This window comes from Erinaceus europaeus, chromosome 1, assembly GCF_950295315.1.
Source record: "Erinaceus europaeus chromosome 1, mEriEur2.1, whole genome shotgun sequence".
In the NCBI taxonomy this organism is placed as follows: domain Eukaryota; kingdom Metazoa; phylum Chordata; class Mammalia; order Eulipotyphla; family Erinaceidae; genus Erinaceus; species Erinaceus europaeus.
This window is the reverse complement of record NC_080162.1, coordinates 140,726,321-140,732,734: the sequence shown is the minus strand read 5'-3', so window position 1 is coordinate 140,732,734 and position 6,414 is coordinate 140,726,321. Positions and strand designations below refer to the sequence as shown.

Here is a 6,414-nt window from a genome sequence, read left to right as displayed (position 1 = left end):
TTGTAAAGCTTTCTCCCTGCAGATGGGGACCAGGGGCTTGGAGATGAGTCCCTGATCATTGTAATATGTGTGCTTAACTAGGTGCGCCACCACCCAACCCCTAGGATTTCCTTCTGTTGGTACCATACTGAATCTTACTCTCTTTAGAAAAAAAAAAAAGTTAGAATGAGATAAATGTCATCCTCAGAGCCTGGCTGGAGTAGCATGATGAGCCTAGCACATTACACGCTCCTTTCTCTTCTTTCTCTACAGTATATTTAGTTGGAACCTCTTACGCCTGTAGCTGAACATATATTCCTCTCCCCACATTTCTAGTTTCCCTTCCACTCACAGTCTACCTGGCTGAGCCCAAATCATGAATCTGCACACTTACAGAGAGAATCTTTTTAATTTTGAGTATATGCATCTGTCTCCTTAAGGCAACAGAATTTTTTCTATCCATTTGTTCATAATCTATGTACTGTTTGCTTCTAAATAGGATTTGATTAACCTTAAAATAAAGCAAATAAGGAGTCGGGAGGTAGTGCAGTGGGTTAAGCACAGGTGGTGCAAAGCGCAAGGACCAGAGTAAGGATCCCGGTTCGAGCCCTCCCCCCACCTGCAGGGGAGTTGCTTCACAAGTGGTGAAGCAAGTCTGCAGGTGTCTATCATTCTCTGCCCCCTCTGTCTTCCCTTCCTCTCTCCGTTTCTCTCTGTCCTATCCAACAATGATGACATCAATAACTACAACAATAAAACAAGGGCCACAAAAGGGAATAAATAAATACTAAAAAAAAAAAAAGAATCTTGCCAGTAAGATAAAAACAAGAACAAAATAACACCATCCCTCCCTAGACCCCCCCCCCCCAATGAAACCAGTTAAGTACCAAGAACCCTGGGTTGACCATCAAAAAATATCTCCAGGCTAGTGCTCACTTCAGCAGCAAATATACTAAAACTGGAATGATACAGAGAAGGTATTAGCATGGCCCCTGAACAAGGATGACACACAAATGCATGTTCTACGTTTTTTGAAGACATCAAGTTAAGTGAGCTAAGCCAGAAAGAGAAGGACAAATACTGAATGGTCACACTTACAGGTGGGATTTAATAAATAGGGGCAGGGAAGGAGAGCACAAAGTGAAACATGAACTGGGCATAGAGTACTGTATCAGAGCAAAGGACTCTGGGGGAAGGGAGGGGGACTGAAGAGAACCTTGGAGTCTTGGTGCATGATAATGTAGTGGGACCTAGGTTATGAGTGACACACAGTGCTCTGCAGAGAGCTTTCACAGGGAGATGAGAAATTGTACTCATGTGTCAGTGACTACACTGTATACCACCAACCCCTTCACCATAAAAATGCAGGGTATAGGACACGGAACTCTGGTGGGAATTATATGAAATTATACCCCTTTTTTATCCCACAATCTTGTCAATAATTGTTAAATCATTAATAAAAAAGCTTTTTTTGTTTGTGTATTTATTTATTTACTTACCAGAGCACTGATCAGCTCTGGCTTATGGTGGTGTGGGGACTTAAACCTGTGACTTCACAGCCTCAGTCATGAGAGTCTCTTTATATAACCATTATGCTATCTACCCCCTATCTACCCTAAACAAAAATATTTAGGCTAAAGATGACTACATGCAATTATGCTCCTTCTTTTAAAAAAAAAAAACTTGGTGACTTGGCTTTTATTATTTTATTTTCTTAGTGATTGAATAATGATTAACAAGATTGTAGGATAACAGGGGTACAATTCCATATAGTTCCTACCACCAGAATTCCATGTCCCATCCCCTCCACTGGAAGCTTCCCTATTCTTTATCTTTCTGGGAAGAGTATGGACCAAAATTCTTTAAGGGATGCAGAAGGTGGAAGTTCTGCCTTCTGTAATTGCTTTTCCACTGGATATGGACATTGGCAGGTGGATCCATACCCCCCAGACTGTTTTTATCTTTCCCTAGTGAGGTAGGGCTCTGGAAAGGGGAGACCTTGGGACACATTTGTGAGATCATTTAATATTAACTCTTGTACTATGGTAGATCATATGCCCTGTCAAGGCAGGAGTTTTGCTTTGGATGCTTTGTGTCTCCATTATATCATGTGTTCAAAATATGGTCTGGTCAATCATATGTGTGTGTGTGTGTGTGTGTGTGTGTGTGTGTGTGTGTGTGTGTGTGTGTGTGTGTTTAGTTGTTCTGAAGAAGAGGACCAAAGTAGTGCAAGATATTAGAAGACTATAAATTAAAAAAAAATCTAGCCAAATTGATTGGGAGTGAAAACATATAAGCTTGGTGATCTAGAAATTCATGAAATAATTACTTGATCTCTACACAGATAATGATAATGGTAATAAAACAGTATAGAATCATTAAGCTATGATAAGTAGGATCTACTAAGGAGTGGTTGAGAGATAAATTTACATATAAATTATGTACAGTGGAAAACTTGAAATATTAGCTGTCATATGAATTTTAGTTGAGACAGTAGTTGACAATCCCTACAGAATGTGCTGAAGTTCAGTAAATGGGCCATTCACTGAAGTGATCTAGAATGGTTTCTTATGAATATTCTAGAACTTGAGACAGACCCTAAAAGTTGAACATTGTTCAAACAGAAAATAAGATAGAGGAAGGACATTACAAGTGAAGGAAGTGGTATTTATTATGTATAAAACAAGAATTCTATACTGTAAAAGTAGAATAGATAAAATATAGAATAATGAGTAGAACTCAAGATGTTTAACAGATTTAAAACTAAATAGAAAGAAATATATATGGTCTGGCAGGTGGAGTGCTGGAGGATGGATGTGGGATCACAGAAGAGATTCCACCTGCCCTGAGAGAGAGAGATAAGTAAACAGAAGACTTAGACCATATTAACTCTGAGCAATGATTGGCTCTTGACTCTGGCAATGCTCTCTCCACATCTCCAGGTCATCCTGTCTCCATTCCTCTACTTTTCTCTTGGAAAGTATAGCCCACTTGACAGGTTACTTACTTCCAACTTCACATGTGGAATTTGTGGTCTTGGTCATAGTTTTGAATCTTGTATTTATTTGCTCATTCATAATGACTGAGCATGTGCCTGATAAGATTATCTCCACCTTGCTCCAAGGGAGCTGGGGTGCTTTCTTTCCCATTACATTTGCATCTGAGGAAGGGTATGGCATTAGCTGCTGCAGCTACCAGCCTGCAGTGTCTACCTCTATGAATTCTCCTTCACCTCTGCACAGTCTGTGCTGAAATTTCTATGAGAGAGGAATGTTTTGTGATGTGGACATGCATGTGTTAGTGTGAGAGGAAAAGATAAAGAGGCAGAGACAGAAAGAGAGAGAGGGAGGGAGGGAGGGAGAGAGAGAGAAAGGGAGGGAGAGAGAGAGAGAGAGAGAGAGAGAGAGAGAGAGAGAGAGAGAGAGAGAGGAGATGGCTTCTAGGAAGAAGTTAAGCCTGAGTTGAATCTTGAAAGATTGGCTGATGTGACAGCAGAGATGCTCCAGGAAGAATCCTGAAAGTCTGTGCTTGCATTCTAATTTCATAGTAGATGAAATTCCAAACATCTTCAGGGCCCCTGCAGTTTAGTACAGCAGTTTCCCAAACATCTTTTGAGGGGAATATCAGATGTTATTGGATGGACTGGCAAAGAGGAAACTGGAAAAAAAAATGCTAAGAACAACATTACACTACATCCTGCACTGTTGGTTTTCTCTGGGCCTTATTAATATGTAGCCAGCAGTAAAAGCCTTTGTCTGTAGAGCACACATTATGCTCTCTGTATTGAATGGTCAGAAATTTTACAAAGTGTGCTTTTCTATCAGGCAGGGAGTCATGAATCACTGGGCAACACATTCTGCCATCCTAGGCCTAATTGGGTCTATCATAAAAGCAAATTACATGATTGAAAAGACAATATATACACAGTATATTGGGTAAACAATAGCATGAAAACTTACTGTAGATTTGTCAACAGTGCCTGCATAATTCAGCCATCCTCTCTTTTGCATATGAATGGCTGTTGCCCAGGCATTGTTCTGTGGTTCATTAGATGGCTTGGATCAGTGCATGTGTAATGAGAATCTAAGTACATTTGTTCTGTTAGTGGAAAACTCCAAGAGATGAGCCTCTATGTAAGAATCTTATCATGGGCATTTGTAGAGACCTAGCAAGAGCTCTCCCAGGCAGGATTTTATCCTCAAAGTGATATTTTAGCCCACCTGCATGCTAGCTATTAGGCTCAGGCAAAAATTACTAAAGTCATGACCTGGGAACATACCTAAAATAGACTTCCTAGCTTCTTCCCTTATGAAGCAGTTTCATCTGCTCTATTCTTACCTCTAGATTCCTGTTTATTAAGCAATTTTTCCTGCTTTATATCTTACTGCCTTTCAACCACCAAGTTGAAGATGCTACTATGATGCCATTCTGATGTTCCTGGGCAGATGACCTCATCAATGCATTCTGGAACCTCACCTCTCCAGAGCCCTACCCCACTAGGGAAAGATAGAAACAGGCTGGGGGTATGGATCCACTTGCCAATGTCCATGTCCAGTGGAGAAACAATTACAAAAACCAGACCTTCCACCATCTTCAGCCCATAAACATCTTTGGTCCATACTCCCAGAGGGGTAAATAGGGAAGCTTACAATGGAGGGGATGGGACATGCAACTCTGGTGGTGGGAACTGTATGGAATTGTACCCCTGTTATCTTACAATCTTGTTAATAGTTATCACTAATAAAAAGAAGCCATTGGAGACTCTTAACGGGGGGGGGGCAGGTGTGGGGGTGTGCTAGAATTATCATCACTAGGGAAGGAACTTGACAAGGAATTTTGGAGTTGTTACCAGTAATGGAGGAGGAAAAACAAACAAGAAACCAGGGGGTGGGTTAAAAGTGATGACAGTGAAGGCAGTGAGTGTCTGCTGCATGGTGCCACAGTAAGGCAAGCACTGTCGCACTAGTTGTTTTATGTATTTGGCAGAGGGGCCTTATGCATACACAACTTCATCACTCCTAGACCCCTTTTCCATTCAGAAACAAGTGAAAAAGAGATGGAGTGAAGAGAGAGGGAGACATCACAGCAACAGAGTTTCTTCTAGTGTCACAGGACTGCTCATGTGATGCCGGAGCTTGAACCTGGGCCAAGAGCAAGACAAGGCACACACACTATCTGATGAACTATTTCTCACCTCTGTCATCCCCACCACTCTCTTTTTTCAGGAAGGGAAAAACTTATTTACTGCATCTCAGACACAATGAAAGCAGGAACAATCCTCAAATTTACTTCCCTGTGGCTTTGCTTTGGAAGCAGTTCTCCATGGGAAGGAGGAGGAGTCGGAAACTTGTGTCTTGTCTATTTCTTTCATTTAAAAAAAAATTAATTATATTTATTAATTTAGTGGTTATAAATAGAGAGACATTGAGAGGGAGGGGGAAGATAGGGAGAGAGACAGAAAGATACCTGCAGCCCTGCTTCACTACTCACAAAGCTTTCGCTTCTGCAGGTAGGGTCAAGGGACTCGAACTCTGGGTCCTTGTGCATTGTAACATGTGCACTCAACCATGAAGCTCTCTGGCCTTCTGAATCATGATGTGTTTTTCTTCCCTGTGGGTCTCAAGCTCTGCTGTTTGCCCTGAAAGCAGGAACCAAAGTAGCTATAATGAAACCAGCAAATCTACTGGCTGCCTGATCATAACATGTTTCCTTCCATTACATGTTCTGCAAAACAGTTTCTATAAAGAGATTTCAGGCCCAAATTATCAATGTCAGGCTCCCTCACTCTCCTAGAGCCATGTTAGTTAGCCCTGCTTCTTCTGGGGCCACCATTTCAATAAGACTGGGCAGAAGGTAGAACATAAGAAATATTTAGAAGGCGGAATTAATTGACTTGGCTCTGGAGCAGTTTGGGGGTAAGAAGCAAGGGTGGGAGTTTGTAGCATGGAGAATGACTCATGACTTCTTTTTTACTTTTATTTTTTATTATTAATTTAATAATGATCGACAAGATCCTAGGATCAGAGTATAATTCCACCAGAGTTCTTATCCCATCCCTTCCATTGCAAGCTTTCCTATTCTTTTGTTTGTTTGTTTGTTTTGTTTTTGAAGAAATGCATTTTATTTTTTTAATAGTTCCTTATTGGGAGATTAATGTTTTACAGCCAACAGTAAATAAAATAGTTTGTACATGCATAACATTTCTCAGTTTTCCACATAACAATACAGCCCCCACTAGGTCCTCTGCCATCAAGAGCTTTCCTATTCTTTATCCCTCTGGGAGTATGGACCCAGAATTATTATGAGGTGCAAAAGATGGAAGGTCTGGCTTTTGTAATTGCTTCTCAGATGGACATGGGCATTGGCAGGTGTATCCATACTCCTAGCCTGTTTCTATCTTTCCCTAGTGGGGCAGGGTTCTGGGGAGGTGGGGTT

General features: G+C 41.0%; 1 non-coding gene across 1 annotated transcript; it reads left to right on the top strand.

Annotated features, from left to right (window-relative positions):
- Nucleotides 1-907: 907 nt before the first annotated feature.
- On the top strand, nt 908-1,011 carry LOC132542757 (U6 spliceosomal RNA). Its single transcript, XR_009553732.1, has one exon. It is a non-coding gene; the product is annotated as a U6 spliceosomal RNA (small nuclear RNA).
- Nucleotides 1,012-6,414: the final 5,403 nt, after the last annotated feature.